Source organism: Prunus mume, linkage group LG2 (assembly GCF_029339155.1).
Source record: "Prunus mume cultivar Tortuosa linkage group LG2, ASM2933915v1, whole genome shotgun sequence".
NCBI classification, from domain to species: domain Eukaryota; kingdom Viridiplantae; phylum Streptophyta; class Magnoliopsida; order Rosales; family Rosaceae; genus Prunus; species Prunus mume.
In genome coordinates, this window is record NC_142699.1 from 4232017 (window position 1) to 4244330 (window position 12314).

The 12314-nt window shown below is 35.9% G+C and overlaps 1 long non-coding RNA gene and 1 pseudogene across 1 annotated transcript; both read left to right on the top strand.

Annotated features, from left to right (window-relative positions):
- The first annotated feature begins 5512 nt into the window (after positions 1 to 5512).
- Positions 5513 to 6264, top strand: LOC148919456 (uncharacterized). Its single transcript, XR_016123630.1, has 3 exons — positions 5513 to 5744; positions 5940 to 6007; positions 6109 to 6264. It is a non-coding gene; the product is annotated as an uncharacterized LOC148919456 (long non-coding RNA).
- Positions 6265 to 9008: 2744 nt separating this feature from the next.
- On the top strand, positions 9009 to 11952 carry LOC148919457 (uncharacterized; annotated as a pseudogene).
- The last annotated feature ends 362 nt before the right edge of the window (positions 11953 to 12314 follow it).

The window sequence follows — 12314 nt, forward strand, 5'->3', positions numbered from 1 at the left end:
TTTGTAAAAAAAAATGTAATAGAACAGTGCCTTCTCATTCTTCTTCTTCCTCTCTAGCAAAATCTCCAGAATATACATCTTTCTTAAATCTAAAAATACAGATACAACCATAGAATTCTAACAACAACATCACTTGAAGAACTAAAATAAAATACCTAGGCTCTTTGCAGCATTGAGAGATACTGCTCCCGGAGAGCGCATCTTGTGTTACATATAAATTTTTGGCTCAGCAGAAGAAGTTGGAAGTGGATTTGATGTTGCTTGTGAAGGCTAAATACAGAAGGTTAGAGCAATCTTAGAAGAAACCAGAAAGACTAAACAAAATCTTGTTTAAAAATAGAAAAAGAAAATCAGCTTGTATGGCTGATGAGCAGGAAACATTGGTTAATGAGGACCAATACGAAAAGAATTTCAGTTTACCAGAACATATCTTTCTTGCAAACTGTTCCAGTCGATAGAGACAAAGACAAACAGTCCGGCCATTCACAAACACGATCAACGAAAAGAGCCTTAATGACTGGATTTGGACGAGGGTCTTTACACTGTTAATGATGCCGATTCAAGCTGTCAAGTTAAACACACAAGTCAGTGTCTCTCCCAACTACAAAAAACTGAAAGTGACTTAATCTTTTACTAAATATGAGAATAACAAATACTCTCTCTCTCTCACACAAACGCGCACAGGCATATGTATGAACATATGCAATCACAAAATAGAAAGGAAGACCAAAACTAGAGAGGAAGCATTTACCTTTGGTTAATGAGTTTATGTAATCTATGACTTTTGATGCTAGCATACTTCAGTTTGCCATGGAAAACTGGATTTGCCTCAATTATTTGCCCGAGTTCTTTCATCATATTCTTCCTCATACACATTACATCTCCACACATAGAGAGTGCCTTATGATCCCTGTTGGATTGAACCCATACACATGTGCTGCATTTCTTTGAACAGCTCCTCATTACCTTTGGCAAAAATTTTGAGATCCTTCATGAGGATATCTAGTGCCTTGGCACGACAATTGCTATCAAGAATGAAGCAAAATCAAGCAGAAGATGGAATTTTTTTAGAGATTGTTTATGTTTGGTTTGTAAGAAGCTTAAAAAAAAAATTGATGTTCTCACTTGTCAATGGCCACAAGGAAATTTTTCTTTCTGATCTGGAAATAGATCTTTGTCGAGTAGCGATTGTTATTTCTATTTCATATTGACATATTGGAGACATCAATATTGACAAATTGACCTGAAGGGTTAATTTCAGGAGTATAGCCGACCGGCTATACTATTTATAAAATAAAATGACAAGGACCCGCCTAGGCGTCCCATTTTTGGATATTTTAAACGTATAGCCGTTCGGCTATACTCTTTAACTATTAATATTTTTAGGGTATAGCCGTTCGGCTATACTCTTTGAATACATTTGAAACAAACACTAAGCTTGCACTCGCATAGGACGGAGCTTGCAGACGCAGTCAAGTTTCGGCTGCTTCGTCCTCCTTGTTCGGCACCGAAAAATGACCCAACCCGCCTAGGAGGCCCGCCTATTCGCCTAGCCGCCTAGCGCCCGCCTAGCCGCCTAGCCGTCCGCCTAGCCCCATTTTTTGAACACTGCGATTGACTGGAAGTTTGAAACCCGAAATTGAAAAAGTTTACCTGCAAATTTGAGCTTGAGATTGAGATTTGGAAGCCAAAGCAAGCACAAGTCATGGGAACCCTAAATACAAAATTTGCTGACTTGGGGATTATTTCCTGTCTTGTGAGTTTTGCTACCATAATTGGAATTATATTCTGTTTTGTTTCTCTTCCTGTTGGTTTGAATGGTCTGATTGTGAATTTGCTACAATGTTATGAATGCGGGGTCGAAACTTGGCTCATTTACTTGATAGTATTTTCTAATTCATGTTTCTTTTTGTGACTAATTTTTATTTTATTTTATTATTGTTTAGGTTTATTGAGTTGATGGATTGTTGTTTTTCTGGGGGCTGATGAGAACACTCAGACTAATGGAGGAAATGAACTTATTTTTCCAGTTTATCCAGTCCTTCCATGCAGAGATACAATGCAGCGCCGAAGAACAAATTCCTGTGATCTTCTTGCCCAGCTTCCTTCTTCTCTGTCCTTAGACTCTGGGTACCTATATATCCTTTTCATTTTCGCATTTTTGTTTACTCATTCAATCATAATTACCGACTACCATACATATCTTGACAAAAGAAATTAATTAGTGTTTTATATCATTAACCATGGGTGCTCATGAGCAGGATTTATGCACATCCATTAATATCAAACCAGCCCATTTGGTTGAACTCATCTAACAGAGATTCAAGTGCCATGGCAGTGAGCTCAAGTTCCCATTTTTCCTAGCTAGTTCCAAAAGAAAGTCCTTTTCTGAACATATAATTAAATGTAACTATATATTTCTACTTACATTTTGCAGGAAAGAGATGGGACCAGAGTTTTGGCTCCAAGTGCAGAGGGTTGATTGAGCTGTTTGTCTCCAAAGATGTATGATGTTTTATGATGCTTCACTCAAACCTTGCTTTAATTTCTTATGTTAATTTCAAATTTTATCAATTTGTAAGATGCTAATGGTATCAATTTGTAAGTACTTACGTATCAATTTTTAATTGATTATTTTCCAGTTCACTATATCAATGAATTAAGAGCTGGTAAGATGCTAATGGTATGAATCCATGTCTTGAGGCTTTTGAAGTGATTTCCCACTACTGCTGTCAAACATATTAGCTTTCTTTTAGCTCCTTCATTTTAGGACCTACTTGATTTGCTTTTTGATACGGCACATAGGATTTTAGGACATGGCATGCTTTTGCTTATGCTTTCAAATTTTCTGTTTTTTATTTTTGAAAGCAATCTAAGTTCTGTGTGTATGGTTGTAGTTGTGGTTGTCGAAGAAACATAGCCCATATTCAGGGACTATGTTAGATACGCATGCGTTCTCCATGTAAATATTTGGTTGTAGTCTTGGTAGTTGGGTTAGGCCATCTCCGGTCATAGGGCTAAATATAGTCCAATGCTAAAAATTTAGCCCTCCAAAATATTAATTTTTTAAAGAATAGTACAGGGCTAAATATTTTCATCTCCAACCATGCAGGGCTATATTTTAGGGTCCTTCATATTTTATTATTTTGAGAGAACCTATGGTACAACACTCATATATTCCACAACTATAGATTGTTTAATTTAATGATATACCCATTCTTAGCACTAATATTATAGATAAACCATACACTATTGAATTTCTATAAACAAACCCAAAAAAACCCCAAAAAATGACAGCTGGCCTTATTGAATTTAATATTTATTATTAATTACTTTGATGCCCTATTGAGTGTTTTGGATATTTTTATGAGATTTTGGGGTTGAGTTTGTTTTAAGAAATTGATGGCAGTTTTGTAATTTATAAGAAGTTAAAAGCCTCTTTGTTATGTTGTAAATGGGCTTTGGGTGTGTTTCTAAAGTTCATTTCATATGGGGTAGTTTTATAATTTGGGCCCCTATAAAGTGAATCTCCCTTAATTAAACTACTATTTATAGACAATATTCCATATATGTGACCACATTTAAAATAATTTTTTTAATTATATAAATAAATAAATGAAAAAGGGTTTCAATAGTCTGATCTCCAATGGTCATGACCAAGAATTTTTTATAATTTTTTTAGACAACACTGGAAAACATTTAAAAAGGTGACCACATTTAAAAATTAAAAAAAAGGATGGGTTTCAATGGTTTAACCTCCAATGGATTTCATCTTCTCTCGGGTCAGTGCACTGCTAGCACTTCTTCAGGTTGTGAACACATTGCTTCAGTTCAGTTTGTTGAATTTCTTTATTTTCCTTTTTGGTTTTATTCCTTTTATACCTAAGGTCACTAGAAAAGAAGCTGCAAATATGGGAAAAAACCAAAGTATAGCCGGGCGGCTATACTATTTTTAATTGAAAAACCCGAGTATAGCAAGCGGCTATACAGTTATAATAAAAAGATGATCACCACCTGGTGCCTAGCGCCGTCACATGTAAAAATAGTAAAAAGATAACCCTAGTATAGCTGCTCAGCGATACTATTTTTATTATATAAAAAATTGAGGTTAGCCGTGCGGCTATACTATTATCTAAACAAATAAAAAGCGATCCGCCTAGTGCCTTGCTCCCATTTCGCCACGTGTCCAAAGTAGTATAGCCGGTCAGAAATGCTATTTTTATTTTTTTCAAACCATGAGTATAGCCGTCGGCTATACTATTTATAATAAAAAGACCACACTTGGTTCCAAGAGCCTGCTTCACCACGCATCAAAAATAGTATAGCGGCGGCTATACTATTTTTAATAATAAAATTGTAGTATAGCCGTGGCGATCTGCTTTTATTATTAAAAACTTCGTGTATAGCCGTCCGGCTATACTATTTAATTTTTTATTTTTTAAAGACTAGCCTGGAGCCAAGCGCATATGTTGCGATGTGTCCAAACTAGTATAGCCGCACGGGTATTCCGTTTTAAAGAGTAAAACCGGTCGGCTATACTATTTTTATTTACTATCAGACCAAAAAAAAAAATAATACTATTTTTATTTACTAGCCCCTTGTGCCAATTGTTTTTTTTTTTTAATTTTAATTTTTTAGAATTAAGAAAAGATAACATGGGTAGTTATGTTCCATAAAAGTAGGATCTATTATCTGATTTTGTTTTTAATTTTAATTTTTTTAAATATGAAAAATGTGAATTTACTATATTATCCTCATTTAATTAATAATTTCAATTCTTAATGTTTGAATTAACCAAGGGAATTTTTTGGTATTTTGAATGTTTCACCATTCTCTGCCTTTTGCTTTATATATATAGATTAAAAAAAACCCTAAGTATAGGCGGTATTCTAATAATTTGTTTTCCTCAGTGTGCAGTCTTGCAAACGTTGATCTTATTGATGTTGCCATAAATATTGCAAGGTTAAACCCATAAACTACCCTCGGTAAGCATTAAGTTTATTTATATCACTAAATATTGACTTTTGTAATCTAAGCTCTATGTGGGGTTTCTTATCGTTCATTCATATTCTTTTGATATTTGCAGTTGTGGTAGTTTTGAAGACCTTTACAATAGCTGAAACAATGTTGAATGTTCGAACCCTTAGGGAATGGATTTCATCTTCTCCTTGGTTTGTGCACTGCTAGCACTTCTTCAAGTATATGAACACGTTGTTTCAATTGGTGATTCTGAATTTATGTGCTTTTTCCTTTTCTATTTTGATGGTGATGCTATTTATTGAGTTCATTAGGACGAAGGTAGATATCCTTGTTATTTCTATTTTATACTGAGTTGATGGTGACGCTATTTGATGTTTAACTCAAGTAAATATGCATTTCATGAACCCTCATAGGGTTCCTCCTGCTTGTGGATTGTCACTAATAATGGATACCATCCGATTTCTTATACATAGTTGCAAATCAGATCATCTCTCCTGATAGGGTTTATCTTTAATTTTTGTTAGAGCCACTGGAGCCCAAACTTATAACTAGTGATTCCGACCCTTTTCTTCTTTGTCAAAGAGAGATTGGTGAGTTTTGGCTCGAGTGACAAGGTTGAAATGTGATCAAGATCATCTAGACTCAATCTCGACCCATCATAATTGCGTGATAATCCTGTCAACATATTCATACAAAAAAGTGGCTCTTGGTGAGTGGTGGCAAAGCGAAATAAAAGTTGCACTCCATCCTTGACAGAGTTTAGGGTATGGAACTTTGATTTTAAGTGCACTCCATTCTTGACTGAGTTGACATGTTATGATATTGAGCTTAGATTTTAAGTTTTACTTCTCAAGTTTCTGGCCATGTGCCCAACAATTCACTCTCTCTTTTCTGTAAAGATATCTATTGAGGATTTGGTTCTAAGGGTATTATATTAATTTGTTTTCCTGTGTGTGCAGTCTCGCAAACGTTGATCCTATTGATGTTGCTAGAAATATTGCAGGGTTAAATCCAGAAACTACCCTCGGTAAGCATTAAGTTTATTTATATCACTAAATATTGACTCCTGTAATCTAAGCTCTATGTGGGGTTTCTTATCGTTCATTCATATTCTTTTGATATTTGTAGTTGTGGTAGTTTTTTGAAGACCTTTACAACAGCAATACCTTTAAATATATTATTTAAGGAGTACCACCGATTGGCTATACCTTTACAATATATTATTTAACGAGTACTGCCGCGCGGCCGTATCGTTTAAATATATTATTTCAGGAGTATAGCCGATCGGCTATACTATTTATAAAATAAAATAATAAGGACCTTTTTGGGTATAGCCGTTCGGCTATACTCTTTAAATATTAATATATTCGAATATTTTAATGGTATAGCCGATCGGCTATACTCTTTGAAAATATTTGATACAAACACGAAGCTTGCACTCGCATAGGACGGAGCTTGCAGACGCAGTCAAGTTTCGGCTGCTTCGTCCTCCTTGTTCGGCACCGAAAAATGACCCAACCCGCCTAGGAGGCCCGCCCAGCCGCCTAGCGCCCGCCCACCGCCTAGCCGTCCGCCTAGCCCCATTTTTTGAACACTGCGATTGACTGGAAGTCTGAAACCCGAAATTGAAAAAGTTGACCTGCAAATTTGAGCTTGAGATTGAGATTTGGAAGCCGAAGCAAGCAAAGTCATGGGAACCCCAAATACAAAATTTGCTGACTTGGGGATTATTTCCTGTCCAGTGAGTTTTGCTACCATAATTGGAATTATTTTCTGTTTAGTTTCTCTTCCTGTTGGTTTGAATGGTCTGATTGTGAATTTGCTACAATGTTATGAATGCGGGGTCGAAACTTGGCTCATTTACTTGATAGTATTTTCTAATTTTCATGCCATATCGTTAAGGAGTACCATTTTGACTCAGTTACCGTGGATTTCATATCAGGCAATATTAAAGACCTGGGAATGGGCTTGCGGTTGCATTATAATCTGTTGTTTTTTTGTGTCACTACTGGTTGGTGTAATTTGGGGAAAGTGTTTGATCCGAATCTGTTTTTCTTCTTGTTTTGCATGTGGGTAGTTTAATTAAGTGGTTGGATTCTACTTTTTACTCTGGAATCATTAGATTAGCACGTTGGCTAGCTGTAATCGGTTATTGTTTTCACTTATAACTGTTACAAATTGTCTTACTTTTATGCCTTTTGGTTTCTGTTTATACCTATGGCTGGAACTTTTGGTTTTGGCCATGACTGGCTGGGTGAAGGAGCTTTTGAGGAATTATTGTAACAAGAATTTGAGAAATTGAGGTCTCTTGTGGCTTTTGGAATATTATTATCTCTGCATATTATGAGATTCCGTAGATTGTTCTTTAAAGAAATATCCATTATTGAATAAATTCTCTGTAGATATGCCATCATTATGCAAAATCTAACTGAGAGGCTTAGGCCCCTTGTGGGTTTGAAAGGCTAGGATTATTGTGTTATTTGGAAATTGAGTGAACACCAAAGGTTAAGAGGAACCTTTTAATTAACAGTTACTAATTCATGTTTCTTTTTGTGACTAATTTTTATTTTATTTTATTATTTTTTAGGTTTATTGAGTTGATGGATTGTTGTTTTTCTGGGGCTGATGAGAACACTCAGACTAATGGAGGAAATGAACTTATTTTTTATTCTTGCCCAATAGGCTAATAGCTTAAAATCATTAGAATGTAAGGTATCATAAAGAATGTAAATTCTCATTCCCTAATATCACTTGTATAAATGAAGTAATTGAATGAATAACTCAAGCCCAATGGGCTAAAGTGGTACTTTGCCCTAAACCTTAGAATCATATGACAAAATTGTATATTTAAAGAGTATCGGCTATACTCTTTTAATATATTTGAACATTTCAAAGGTATTGATGCGCGGCTATACACTTCAAAATTTTAAAAATTAAAAACGTATAGCCGAGCGGCTATACTCTTTAAAAATATTCACGTTTTAGGGACAGAGAAACGAACACGAAGCTTGCAGTCGGAGTCACAGCCGTTTCCAAGCTTCAAAGATTCGGTCTTGAGCCTCTCTCTCAACTCAAGCTTTGATTATTATTTTTTTCTTCCGTTTCGGCTGTTGGGTTAATTTGGGCTCTTTCAATGTATGTAAAGATAGAGACTTTGTACTCCGAGCTTGGCATCAAAAAGAGAACCAAATTTCCTAGCAACCTAGCGCCCGCCTAACACCTAGCGCCCGCCTTGGCCAATTTTTTGATCACTTCAATTGGCTGAATGTCAAACCCCAAATTGAAAAATAAAATATTGACATGTAAAAACTGTCCATTGTTGCAAGTTCACACCAGCTAGAAAACCAACAATTCAATGACCAAAAAATGATCATGGAGTTGTACAGAAAATTCAAAGTTCCAAAATAAGTTGGATTAAATCACTTCTAATATAATCTCCACTTTAATCTAACAGATGAGTGAAACAAACAAATGAAATTCACATTTTCAAACTAAGAAAGTATAGAATGAACTCTGATAAATCCTTGAACTGATGTGAAACCGAGACCTTGCATCTCATAGAACTTGAATATGGCAACTCTTTGAACCAATTCAAACATTGAAATTTCCTTGTATATCTCCTATTTCGGGAGGGAAGGAATGACAACACCAGCAACATGTAGCAGTAGAAACAGTCATTTTATTCATAACCAAACCGAACTTCAACAAATACTTAGTCACATCCATCTCATCACGTTTTCCTTGCCCCTTCATGGAGATTATCCTAATGTGTGAAAACAAACAAGTAGGCACAAATGTTGGTGGACGGAAAAGGTTGTTTTCTGTGTTCAATATACTATCAAGGTCTAGGTTAAGAGATTCTAAATTAGGTGATTGGTTCAGATATTCTATGAGCAATGTCCAGTAACTAGAATGAATTAGTCCTAGCTCAAACTATTTCAAATGTTTAAAGATAGCAGGCAAAAATAAACCATCCAAGCTAGAAGCTAGAAGAGAAAGATACGTAACATTGGAAATTCCTATAGCAAATGGAGGCACAAGGTAATCACAGGCTAGACTTTCACCTACTGGAAGCTTATAGGGAAGAATTTTGGCTGCGGATTTTAGAAAACATAAAATGGCATATGAGCACTAACTGAAGACATTGACAATCAGGTTTTCAAGCTTTGGGGAATTGATGAAGAGTTGGAACGTACGATTATTTATAGTATTTGTGATGCTTCTCTTCAATTCAGGGGCAAAGATTTTGAATCAACTCTAAAATTCCCGAGTATAGTCAAATCTTCAAGTACGAGGCACTTGGAAAAAAGTTTCTCCATTGAGGCACCATCTCCCCCATCAAATCTAACACAGAGGTACTTGAGACTTGGGAGATTATCCTACATGTAATGCCAATGTACATAAGAATGGTTTCTTCCCCTATTCTTGTGTTAAGTATCCCTAGGTGCCCTTTTGACGTATGATAGTATCTCTTTACAGATCGAAGATAGCTTGAAAGACTTCTCGACGGGGAAGTGATGATGCCTTCACCACAAGATCCTGAGCGCTTCAGCTTATGGGTAACTTTATATTTCTCTTTATTAAAATTGAGTATATTGTGGATTGTGATTGCCAGTATTAATGTATAATTGGATGCAGCTTGCTTCTTTATGAAATCGACGTCCTCATGAAAGGTTGGATCTACTATGCTTGCAAGCTACAAAGGAGGTATTGCACTTACCTCCCCTTTTCACATTGGGAATTTCAGGTGCACGTGGGTATGGTATATGTAAGAATGAGATGCTATTTCTCATCTAGAACATGTTGTTTGAATTCTCATTTAGAATACTTTGTATATCAATGCCATATGACCTCTATTACCTTTGATTTATTTCAAAACAGAGCTGCAAACTTCTCTTCGTTGTCTCGTTAGATTGTTTTGTATCCAATTTTTCATATGCATAGAATACGGCGTGGACTAATATATCTCATAGCAGAAGAGCAGGGTTGTCAAGTGCAATAAGAAAAAGGCAATAATTGGGTTTAGTTCGTTATTACGATGGACATGTTAGAAAGTAAATTCCTATACAAGCAATTTTATAATATGAAATTCAATAGTCTTTGATCCACAAAATGTTGGCGGATCCCTATTTTTTGTTGTTGTATTTATGGGTTTACCCCATGTTATTTGTTATAAATAAAATACATATTTTTTTTTTCTTGCCCAATGAGCTAATAGCTGGAAATCATTAGAATGAGAGGTATTGGAAAGTATTTAAATTCTCATTCCCCAATATCGCTTATACAAATAAAAGAATTGACGAAATAACTTTAGCCCATTGGACTAAAGTGGTATTTTATCCCTAAACCCTAAAATGATATGACAAAATTGTATATTTAAAGAGTATAGCCGCCCGGCTATAGTCATAGAATATTTTAAAAGTATAGCCGTTCGGCTATAAGCTTGAAATATAATATATTCGAATATTTTAAAAGTATAACCGATTGGATATACTCTTTAAATATATTCGAAAGGAACACGAAGCTTGCACTCGCAGAGGACGGAGGTTACATCGAAGTCATAGCCATTTTGCTTCTCTATCAACTCAAGCATCGATTTGTTTTCTTCGGTTTCGGCTGCTTCGTCTTCTAGGTTCGGCACCCAAAAAAGACCCAACCTGCCTAGGAGGCCCGCCAGCCGCCTAGCGCCCGCCTAGCCACCTTGCCACCAGCCTAAGCCAATTTTTTGAACACTGCGATTGAGTGAAAGTCTAAAATCCAAAATTGAAAAAGTTTAGCTGCAAATTTGAGCTTGAGATTGAGATTGGGAAGCCGAAGCAAGCACAAGTCAGGTCCATAGAAGAAGAGATCATGAGACTTTTAATTCATCTAATTCCATTCATCTCCCTGTTTCTCGCCTTATTCTCTTATATCTAGGCTCTCTCCCAAACGACATGTTCACCTCACCACACCAATGACAACTACAACAATTCCCCCCTCTGCCAACTCCGACTTATTATCTTCTTCCTTCGGATTGACGGGCATGGCCTACAAGAAAAAAATACAAAAATTTGCTGACTTGGTGTTTGTCTTCGGTGGAAGGAAATGATGAAGCTATCCTATCATGGAGTTTCTATGGTCTTGCCAATAACAAGGTTCAGTTTTTAGGCCCCAATCTCAAATTCTGACTATTTATTTCTGGTTTGTTAAGCAATAGATTGATTGGTTTGGTTCTTCTTGCTTGAAGCTTGATAAATCTTGATGCATTCAATATTCATCCATTGATGGTTCTTCTTGGTTGGGCTGCTTTTCATTCTTTGGATATTGCATTTCTGTTATAGATTTTGACATTTGATCATACCCTCAAGTATACCCAGTTTAATTTTCCTTGTAAATGTAGCATTTTTGTTGTTGTGGAATGTGTGTAGGTGTCCTGGCCTTGTGACTTCGAGTTTACCAGTAAATTTATTGGACAGCAAACACACGAACCTAGAGCTGATTGGCAAGTGGAAAATTTGGAGGTGTTATTATCATTGGGTTCATACTTAAATTTGGCCATAATACTTGAAATTATACAAAAACATTGCAAGAATTTTTATGGTTTAGATTTGTCCAAAGGCTTTGTTCATGGGCGTGAGGCATATTGTCAATTGTGAAGTTGGTGCCTAATATAAAGTACTTAAAGTTGAAGGGTGCAAAAGTTAATCAGGATGGTCTTGTCACGTTACTACACGAATGCAAAGGTTTGGTGATGTTGGACGTCAGAGATTCTTCTGGTTTCGATGAGAACAACGATGAAATATCAAAGCTTGCGTCTCATATTAGCAAATTTATGTGCGAGAGGGTTCTGAATTTCTTGAATTTCTTCATGGTATGGACAATTTTTTTCTTCTTGTTGATGGATACTCATTTCATGTGCATGTGGAGGAGACGTGGGATGAAATGCTCAATGATTTGTGTGATGCGTTCAATGATTTGGGCGACGAGGAATGAAGAACTATTTAATTGTATTAAGCGATATCTCATCTTTTATTATATTTAAAACATTGAAGAGCAATTATGTGTGTTGAGTGTGGAGTGGTGTGGTGTGGTGTTCATATTGTGTTTTTGGACACTGTACTCTAATGAGGGCTTGTTATAAGTTCCTATCTTGATTTCATTATAAAATGTGTGCTTAATTTGGAAAATGGACATTCTAAATTCCTTTGCTGCATTTTGTGTAATATCACATGTGCTCGCGATTGTTCTTCAACCTTGCCTCTGCCTCTGTTTCTATCTTAACTTTCCCAAACCACCAAAGGTATTCCTAGCTAAATTTCTTTGAGGTTCAAGAGAAGTTTCTTGGTGAAAGAATG